Here is a 10,669-nt window from a genome sequence, read left to right as displayed (position 1 = left end):
TCCTCGAGCCTTCGATCATGCACTCAAAACTTACAAAATGCCCGATTACTTCCTCGGGGGTCATTTTAGTATATCTTGGATTACCACGAATTAATTGAACTTGAGTAGGGTTAAGGAAAATAAGAGATCTTAGAATAACCTTAACTATTTCGTGGTCGTCCCACTTTACGCTCCCGAGGTTGCGCACTTGGTTCACCAAGGTCTTGAGCCGGTTGTACATGTGTTGTGGCTCCTCCCCTTTGCGAAGCCGGAACCGACCGAGCTCCCCCTCGATCGTTTCCCGCTTGGTGATCTTGGTGAGCTCGTCTCCCTCGTGTGCGGTTTTGAGCACATCCCAAACTTCCTTGGCGCTCTTCAACCCTTGCACTTTGTTATACTCCTCTCTACTTAAAGAGGCGAGGAGTATCGTTGTCGCTTGAGAGTTGAAGTGCTCGATTTGGGCCACCTCATCCTCATCATAATCCTTATCCCCTATGGATGGTACCTGTGCTCCAAACTCAACAACATTCCATATACTTTTGTGGAGTGAGGTTAGATGAAATTTCATTAAATCACTCCACCTAGCATAATCTTCGCCGTCAAAAGTTGGCGGTTTGCCTAATGGAACGGAAAGTAATGGAGTATGTCTAGATGTACGAGAGTAGTGTAGGGGGATCTTACTAAACTTCTTACGCTCTTGGCGTTTAGAAGTTACGGAGGGCGCATCGGAGTCGGAGGTCGATGTTGATGAAGTGTCGGTCTCGTAGTAGACCACTTTCCTCATCCTCTTTTGCTTATCTCCGCTTCGATGTGGCTTGTGGGAAGAAGATTTTTCCTTCTTCTCTTTGTGGTGAGAAGAAGATTTCTTCTCCTTCCCTTTGTTGGAGGAGCTCTTCTTCTTCTCCCTCCTCTTGGTGCGGGACTCTTCCGATGAAGTGCTCCCGTGGCTTGTAGTGGGCTTTTCGCCGGTCTCCATCTCCTTCTTGGCGTGATCTCCCGACATCACTTCGAGTGGTTAGGCTCTAATGAAGCACCGGGCTCTGATACCAATTGATAGTCGCCTAGAGGGGGGTGAATAGGGGGAAACTGAAATTTACAAATATAAACACAACTACAAGCCGGGTTAGTGTTAGAAATAGAAACGAGTCCGCGAGAGAGTGAGGGTGCAAAACAAATCGCAATCGAATAACGAGTGGACAAGAGGATTTGTTTTACCGAGGTTCGGTTCTTGCAAACCTACTCCCCGTTGAGGAGGCCACAAAGGCCGGGTCTCTTTCAACCCTTCCCTCTCTCAAACGATCCCTCGGATCGAGTGAGCTTTCTCTTCTCAATCACTTGGAACACAAAGTTCCCACAAGGATCACCACAAGATTGGTGTCTCTTGCCTCAATTACAAGTGAGTTTGATCGCAATGAAAGAATCAAGAAAGCACGATTAAAAAGCCAAGCAACAAGAGCGACAAATGACACACGGATCACTTTCTCTCTCAAGCCACTAATCACTAATGATCTCTTTTCTCAATTGTGAAACTTGGAGAGATGGAGGCTTTGAATGTGTCTTGGAATGGATTGCTAGCTCTTGTATTGAATGTTGAAGGTTGGAATGCTTGGATGTATTGAATGGAGGTGGTTGGGGTTGTATTTATAGCCACCAACCACTTCCTAGCCGTTGGGCCATTCTGCTGAGCGCGGACGGTCCGCGAGTCGGGTCCGGACGGTCCGCCCCTGTAGATCAACGGCTGAAAATGCAACGGTCAGCAGTAACGGCTATATCAACGGCTATATTGCATTTAATGCGTCGTCAGATGTCAGACTGAGCCAGTCGCGGACGGTCCGGTCGTGCACCCCGGACGGTCCGCGAGGCCCCCTATAATTCATTTTTCCGAACCCGTTACCTTTGGGTTTTTCGGTTTCTTACCGACCGGACGGTCCGCGCCTGAGGCCGGACGGTCCGCGCGAGGGCTCGGACGGTCTTAGCTTTTCCTCCGGACAGTCCGTAGTGGAAACTTGTATTTTTGCATTGGTTCTGTCCGAGAGACATCCTTGTGTCGCGGACGGTCCGCCGCAAGGGCCCGGACGGTCCGCGCTTGGCCTGTTTTTCCAAAAAGCTTCTCCTGTCCGGAATAATCTACGGTATTCCGGACAGTCGATTTAGTATAGTTATAGATGAACCTTTGGCACCTGTATAACATATAATCTAGAGCAAACTAGTTAGTCCAATTGTTTGTGTTGGGTGATTCAACCACCAAAATTAATTAGGGACTAGGTGTAAGCCTAATTCCCTTTCACTCGCGCTTGCTGCGCAGCGAACAGCACGTCGGGGTGCCTGCCGGGTGTTTGCTGTTTTTTTGCGCAGCCCCGTGGTCGTCGTCGTTCACCCCGGTGAGACTGCGACGCTCCTTGTTCGATTCCGCATCGACATTATTTTCCTATGATTAATTATGTATGTGTGCTGCTTTATTTTATTTTTGTGGAGGAGAGAACCCCGTATTTTGCGAGGAGAAGGCAAGTCGTTCAACGCTCGTCGATGGCGAAGCTATGCACAAATCGGAATCACCGTCGTCCTTACAAACGCCGTTTGAGTTTGTTTATGGTGAGCCGATGCATGTCGCTCTCGATCGACTCGATTAATTATTTTGAATGCATGTGTGTAAAATATTTCGGTTATGCGCATTGGTAGGATCGCGTTTGCGGTTAGAGAGCAAGAGGTTGTTTGATGTGTGCGATTTGTAGTTAGTCCAATTAGGTTTTGGTCGATGATGTGCATGTGTGATTATGTGATTGAAAATACATTTATGTGAATGGAAGCGCGTAGAGAAGAAAATGAAGTAGAAAAGAACTCGGATGTTTTTACGTTTCGATAGGAAGATGTGCGATGTGTTGTTTGATGCGAAGGATAGGTTTTACTAGTTTAAACGGTTAGTCGGCAGACTCGATCAGTAAAGCTAAAAATTTATTTTTGCGATTAAGATGAGGTGACGACATGCCGTAGTAGTCGTCGCCTTCTCTATATTTTCGAGTTGGATAACTACCATAGGCAAATAATTGTTGATACCCAAAGAGTGTTAGAAACAAATAGTCGTGCTCTACCTATTGCGTCAAAGGAATTATGGTATGTTGATTAATTGGGAGTTAAGTGACTTTATATAGAAAAGTAGTTAAGAAAACTAATCGAATTACTTTTAGCTATATTTTAAGTTAAGATGTCTAAAATGGTGAAACTAGTTTTGTTGGTCTCATGGTGTTATGATTGAGAAAAATATGAACTTGTGTATGAATTCCTATGTTTTTCATGCTGTGTTAGCCAACTCTTGTTAAATAGGGGAATTCAATTGCGTTAAGTAATTGTTATATGTAGGTGTTTTCAGTACTTCAAGTGGTTGCAAGTTAATTAGTAGACTCTCTATGTGACGCTAGGTGTCTATGTAGAATTCTGAAAATTATGGTGCCCCAAATTGTCGAGTTAGAGGTTTAATTCGATCAATGCCGATTAAGTGGTTGAAAATAACTAGTAAAGAAGTTGTAGATGTAAAACTGGAAACTAGTATGCATATGTCCCCGTATGATGTTGTGGTACCTTGATGACATTAAAAGGATCATGTGTTGCGAGAGGTAAAGAGTTTAGAATTAACTTATCGTCACATGCTAATTTACATTATTAAAGTGTCTCTTTCATGGTAACCAACTTGCATAACATAAGCACGTGATAGTTGTGTTCGATAACCAAATCATTTCAAATTGGAAATGAAAATTTGTAGTAACTGTCCCTGATTGTGCTTGATGATTGAGTTAAGTGTTCTTGTGCTTGCAAGCTGAAAATTCCTGCATGTATCGTTTTGGTTGTGCAATTAAGCTAGTAATACTAAATGACACGGATAAAAATTAGTAAGTCTACTTATTAGTTCCCACTTGGTTATTTTAACTCTAACAATTGTCAAAGTGCTAGAATAATTCAAGTATCTAGAACGCGACAACTCTTAAATTGTATAGAAGCTGAAATGTATTGGTTGCTGTTTTGGGCTGCACGTACTGTTTTCGGTGTGTTGTATGTTTGATGAACTAAATTGTGTTTTCTGTAGATATGTTCTATAGAAAAGTTGTAGATAACATGATTATCTTGCTTGTACAAAAATTTGACAGCCATAAACCTGATCGTTTAGGAGTTGTGCTTTTCACAAGCTCAGCACCTGAATCTGTCGAATTTCTGAACAGATTTCAGAAATTGCAATGGTTGCTTAAGTTAATGTTGAAATAAGTTATTGGTGGTCACAAGAAAGTTGTAGATAACTTTAATATCTTACTTGTGTTAAAATTTGACAGTCATAGGTCTGACAGTTTAGGAGTTATGCTTTTTACAAATTCAGTAACTGAATCTGTCCAAATTCTGTACAGAATTCAGAAACTGTGTTGTTTGTTCAACTTAGTGTTGCAATCTGTTCATGGTCATTATAAGAAAGTTGTAGATGCTTTTCTGATCTTGCTTGTGTTAAAATTTCATAACCAAAGGCCTGACGGTTTAAGAGTTATGAAATTTACAAACTGATTGTTGTGTTCTGTCCTCCGTCAGAACAGATTTTGAAAACTGCGTTGTTTGATTCAGTTAAGCACAGAATCACTTCTTGGTGATTATAAAAGTTATGTAGTGCAATTGCCAAGCTTTCCAAAAAGTCTTGGATCACTATTTTTGGTGGTCTGAAGATTAAGTTATGGATGTTTGAAGTCTGAAGACTGAATCTGTCCAATTCTGGACAGCAAAGCCTTCTAGTATATTTTATCCTTAGTTAACTATTGAGTCACCTTAAGATGTTTATAAGTGATATGTAGACAATTTTATTACCTTTCCAGAAAGTCTAGGATCACCTTGTTTGGATGCCTGAATCTTCAGTTATGAATTTTTAAAGTCATAAGTCTGAATCTGTCCAAATCTGGACAGCGCTGTTGTGTTAACATCTTTTGACCTTGCTAAGTGTTTAATCATGTTGTGATGACAATACCAAAGTTGTAGAGAACTTTCTAAACTTTCCAGAAAGTATTAGTTTGCTATTTTTGGATTAATATTTGAAAAGTTATGATTAAAACAAGTAGCTGCTGTGCTGCTGTCCTAAAAATCTGCATGTGCTCAAATGAATATTGAGTTCACCATTTTGGCTAAAAATGCTTAGTTAGCACTTAACGAATATAGACTTGTGATGGCTAAACTTAGGTTAACATGTGCTTCATGATTAATGTGCTTGCTTGCTGTAGTTGATTGTGATAGAGGAGTCCATCGACATTGATGCGTCGGTCCTCTATTAAACTTGTGTTTGTGATGCTTTTGTGTGATCAATAGAACTAATGCAAAGTCGTAGCAATTAAATAAATGCGTGTACCTGTGATATCGTATTTGTGTTGCGTAAATAAATAAAATATGGTCGTCTTGTTAATGGTGTTAATGATGAACGCCGATAACGTACGAATAGCTAGCGCTTGCGTATAGTCGTTGCGGTGTCTTACTACTTGGTGTTTAGTTCGCTACCGTGTATTGTATATCTTGTGATAACTTTTCATTATATTTATACATATGCATCTTGCACCTCATATAGGACCGAGAGATGATGATCGGGCTAGTGATGTGGTGCCAACCACAAGATGCAGTCGGTGGACGACCCAAGGAAGGATGGACTTAACCAGTGGATGCTCGCCAAGCGAGTACCTCCCCCAGCAAACACTACTTAAGTGTTAAATTAAAGGCAAGCCCCGGTTTTATGCATAACCGTTTATATATGCTATTTTACTACACTTAATGTTTGTAGGCTTGAATGTGCACTTAAGTGTAGGAGTTGTTTGAAACCTTAGTTGCATGATCTCAGGAATCCCATTGAGATGAATACTAGTATGCTAGGTCGAGTAGCTGCTTATTTAATTAGGATCTCGGTAGAAGTCGAGTGATTTTTCTAGCACTCGCGCGAGGTCAGGACATTGATTGTACCCACTTTCATATCGTACTGATGTTGGGTTGTGGGCAACAATCCATGGGGATTGGTTGTCCACGGGATAAAAATTTGAATAAGGATTAAGGTGTGGTACCGTGAGTCAAGCGTTTGAACGTACTAAGCACATGCCGAGAAATATGGTAAATCGGTAAGCCTAGTACCTGAGTGAACCTGCCCGCAGATTGCCCTCCTCACGCGACCTGAGACGAGGTCTCCCATTCCGGTTATGGTGGGTACAAGTGCGGTCACTGCATGACGGCCAGTCGGGGTCAGTGAGGCATTGTACGCCAAGGCGGTGAGCCCCTTTCTGTTGCCAGGGAATCGATGGGGACGGTTGATATGTGTGGGGACGGAGTGCCCCTGCATGTCGTGTGTTTAGGTTTACCTTGCAAGGATAAAAACTCGATTCGAATCGTCTGCTTCTCGCAGCTAATGAGACTGCTTGATCCATGCTGCTACATTGAGTAATAAGTGGAAATGAGGTGACCGACAAAAGATGTTGGTTGATAAAAATGTTTGATACCATGTATGATTAGCTAGGTACACATCTAGTTAAAAAGGATCATACTAAAACTTGAAATGCTAAAACATGATTTTAGACTCAGCTAGTGCTTTTGGCAAACCAAACCCCTCAGCCAAACAGCTGCATGTCTAGAGGTAGAGGAGTAGACTCCTCACACCGGGTAAGTCTAGCTGAGTATTAGTATACTCAGCCTTGCTTGTGGCACAATTTTTGCAGGTACTCCTTAGGATGATTGGTTGCTGGTGTGACTTGGCCTTCATCCCTGCCACCGGGATATATGGTCGAGAGGGTTATTGCTTCCGCAGGAGAGGACCAGGAGGAGTAGCGTGGCCAGGCTTCGCCATGTTACTCGGTTTTCTCCGTTAGTTATTTCCGCTGCATTAAAATTTATGGTTATCATTTCTGAAACTCCGATAATGTAATCACTAATTATACGTATTAAATTTGTGGTATTATGTTTTATTGTATTTCTCTGTGCCTCACCTTCGAGTGAGCTAGTGGTATTCGATCCTGGTAAGTGGCTTTATCGGACTAGATCCGAGGGACTGACGAGTTATTCTTATTTAAGTGTGTTTCTGCCCTTAAGGGTGCGACTTGAGCACTTAAGCTGGAATAATTCGGGCGGTTCCGCCACATAACATGCTCTCGAAAATAAATAATTTATTTGTCCAACATATGGTTATTGGATTAACATATTTAATTTGAGTTAATCTAGGATTTTAATTTGGATCATCTACTGGTATATGATTCTGTGGTAACTTAGGTTGAAGGTTGAGTTAGTTATATCTTTTCTCACATAATTGATTTTAATCATCATAATATATAGTTTATTGGTTAATCACTTAGAACCTAGTAAAACCATAGCTTCTTAGCCATAACTCTGATTTTAGTGCTTCTCGGACCCACGATCTCGTAGCAACACGTAGATTATTATTATTCAGTTTGTGCTTATGATTGATGTGATGTTAATTTTGCCTATACCATGTTTGTCTGTATTGCTACATTTAGCGGTGAGGTCACGAGTCACATGAAGAGCAAGTTGGTACCTGGAATCTCCACTCCCATGCAAGTTGTGCCCTTAATCACTTCTTTTTACCCAGTCATGTTCTTATTAATCATAATGATCTGCATAGGTTAATATTGATGGGACCCAATAGGTTACCCTAGTTTGGCTATCTTTATACCTTGTTTTTACCACTGAATTTTTAGGTTGTACCTGCTATTGCTTTATGTGGTTTTGGGTATGGAGTTATACATTATTCGTGATCACACTTTTATTATCAGTTTATTGTTTATTGTTCATGATAAGATCATTATGTTAATTGGAACATGGAGAACCACCTGGGAAAACAGTGCTACCACAAGGGTGGTATGGGACACCCTTGGCTGACTAGTTAGGAAAGCTAGTGGAGGACTACCTTACCGAAAGGGGCAAGGGCAGTAGGGGACTGGTCAGTGTAGGGAGGTCCTTGGGTTTATTCTGCTGCGATGGCGAATAGGTGAGGGATCCCTGCATTGGAGCTTCCTAGAAATTGTAGCGGGTTTTCTGAAGCTAGTGGGACTTTGTAAAGGCCTCGTAGTGTTACCCTGCCTCGCCTCCTCTGTAGAGATGTATGGGAAGTCACGATCCCTTAGCAGATGGGTAACATGACTTGTGGGTAAAGATGCGCAAACTCTGTAGAGTGTAAAACTGGTATACTAGCCGTGTTCACGGTCATGAGTAGCTCGGACACTCACATGATTAATTTATGGAACTAAATTCAATTTGTCATATGCATAGCATCGCATGTGTTGTTATCACTTTTGTTCTACTACTTAATTGGGTTGGTATTTACTTATACTTAGTAATTGCTAGTAAATTTTTGACCAACTTTAAAAGCAATGCTCAGCTCTAACCATCCTCTTTGGTAAACCTTACACTTCACATGAGCTCCCACCTTTGGGGAGTTCATGCACATTATTCCCCACAACTTGTTGAGCGATGAACGTAAGTGAGCTCACTCTTGCTGTCTCACACCCCCACAGGTCAAGAACAGGTACCGCAGGATGAGGCACATGGAGGATGCTATGATGCGCTCGTGAGAAGTCTAGGCCATCGTATCCCAGTAAACTTTGGGTTGCTAGATCATTATCTCCATATGATGTAATTATTTATTTATTTTGTACAGAACTCCTATTATATAGTAAAAATGTGACATTCGTTTTTGTACCATGAGTCATCATATGTGTGAGACTTGGTCCCAGCACACTTGGTGAGTATTTCGTGCCCGGGTTTTGGACCCCTAAAACCCGGGTGTGACGCTTCCCCCCATAAAAGAATCTTGTCCCGAGATTTAAGGCTCCTAGGTAAGTAATGGAAAAGGAAACACGTCACAACTTTATTTCCTATTTTCTCTTACAAAGCAGGGGGTGGGTTGTGTGGGTCTCTTCTAACTTTACAATAAAGTGCATAAACCTTAAAGGTTACAAGAAGCTACAAACTTAGGAAATGTTTTTCTAAGAAATATTTAGATTCCCATGTAGCTTCTTCTTCTGTGTGTTGGTTCCAATGTACCTTGTAGAACTTGAGGGTCCTTTTTCAAGTAACTCGATCTATCTGATCCAAAACTCGGATAGGATATTCCGAATAAGTTAGGTCTGGTTCCAAATTAACATCTGATATATCCATAGTTTGATCAGGGACTCGATGTCACACCCGGCTTTAAGGGACAAAGCCAGGTGCATCTCATACATGCGCCAAGAAGACAACATATATAATAACAGAGTGTATAGAGATAAATGTCACAAAACATCAGAGTATTTATTACATAGCGGAAGACTTACAAAATAAAAGATAAATATAACACGAACTAAGGATTGTCCTTGGCACAGAAGTCAACTGGGAGACGACGACCTAGACCTCTCACGAACACAGCGCACACCCACCATGCGCCTCATCCAGTGATACCTGCTCTTGACCTGTGGGGGGTGTGGGACAGCAAGGGTGAGCTCACACATGTTCATCGCTCAACAAGTTGTGGGGAATAATGTGGCACGAACTCACCAAAGGTGGGAGTTCATGAAGTGTAAGGCTGATCAACAATAGAGGTTAAAGCTGAGCATTGCTTTTATAAGTTGGTCAAAATTTTATTAGCAGTTACTAAGTATAAGTGAATACCAAACCATAATAAAATAATAGAACAAAATTAATAACAAATCCCATGCAAATGCATATGACAAATTGAGATTAAGTTCCATAAATTAATCATCGGAGAGTCCTGAGCCGCTCATGACCGTGAGCTCGGCTAGTATACCAGTTTTACACTCTGTAGAGGTTGTACCCTTTACCCACAAGTCGTGTTTCCCATGTCGCCAGGGCTAGCTAGACCCTTAGACACTACCGAGGTGAATGACTAGGGATCCACTACGAGGCCTTTACAAAGTTCCACTAGCTTCCGAAAACCCGCTATTGTTTATGGGAAGAGCACTTGCAAGAATCCCTCGTCTGACCGCCATCGCAGCAAAATCAACCCGAGAACCTCCTTGCATGCAACTCCCCTACTGCCCTTGCCCCTTTCAGGTAAGGTAGTCTTCCACTAGCTTTCCTAATTAGTTAGCCAAGGGGTCCCATTCCTCCCTTGTGGTGGCACGTGTTCCTCAAGTTAAGCTCCATGTTCCAATTAACAATAATTTAATGATCTTGACATGAACATAAATAAAATAACATAATAACTGGAACATGGATATAATAAATGATTATCCCAAAACCATATAAAGCAATAGCAAAAACTACCCATGTGATTCAGGGGCAAACAAGGTAATGAGATAAACAATCTAGGGTGACCTATTGGGTCCCATCAAAATTAAACCTATGCATGGTAAATGATTATAAAGAACATTATTGGGTAACAAAAGTGAATCAAGGGCACAACTTGCCTGGCACTTGAGATTCCAGGTACCAATTTGCTCAGATGACACGTGTCCTCGCGCTAGTCGTAGCAATACAAACAAACATGGTATAGACAAAATTAACATCACACCAAACATAAGTACAAACTGAATAATAATAATCTACGCGTTGCTACGAGATCGTGGGAACGAAAACCACTAAAATCGGAGTTACGGATTGTGAGTTATGAATTTCTAAAGGTTTTATGTGTTTGATATGAAATTATTTGGGAGATCAATTTTATTATTGTTTTCATATCAAAACAGAG

General features: G+C 41.5%; 1 long non-coding RNA gene across 1 annotated transcript; it reads left to right on the top strand.

The window, feature by feature from the left end:
- Nucleotides 1-2,210: 2,210 nt before the first annotated feature.
- On the top strand, nt 2,211-5,582 carry LOC118476068 (uncharacterized). The gene is made up of 3 exons (XR_004855373.1): nt 2,211-2,360; nt 2,460-2,571; nt 5,561-5,582. It is a non-coding gene; the product is annotated as an uncharacterized lncRNA (long non-coding RNA).
- Nucleotides 5,583-10,669: the final 5,087 nt, after the last annotated feature.

This window comes from Zea mays, chromosome 1, assembly GCF_902167145.1.
Source record: "Zea mays cultivar B73 chromosome 1, Zm-B73-REFERENCE-NAM-5.0, whole genome shotgun sequence".
NCBI lineage: Eukaryota > Viridiplantae > Streptophyta > Magnoliopsida > Poales > Poaceae > Zea > Zea mays.
This window is presented reverse-complemented; position numbering and strand designations above follow the sequence as displayed.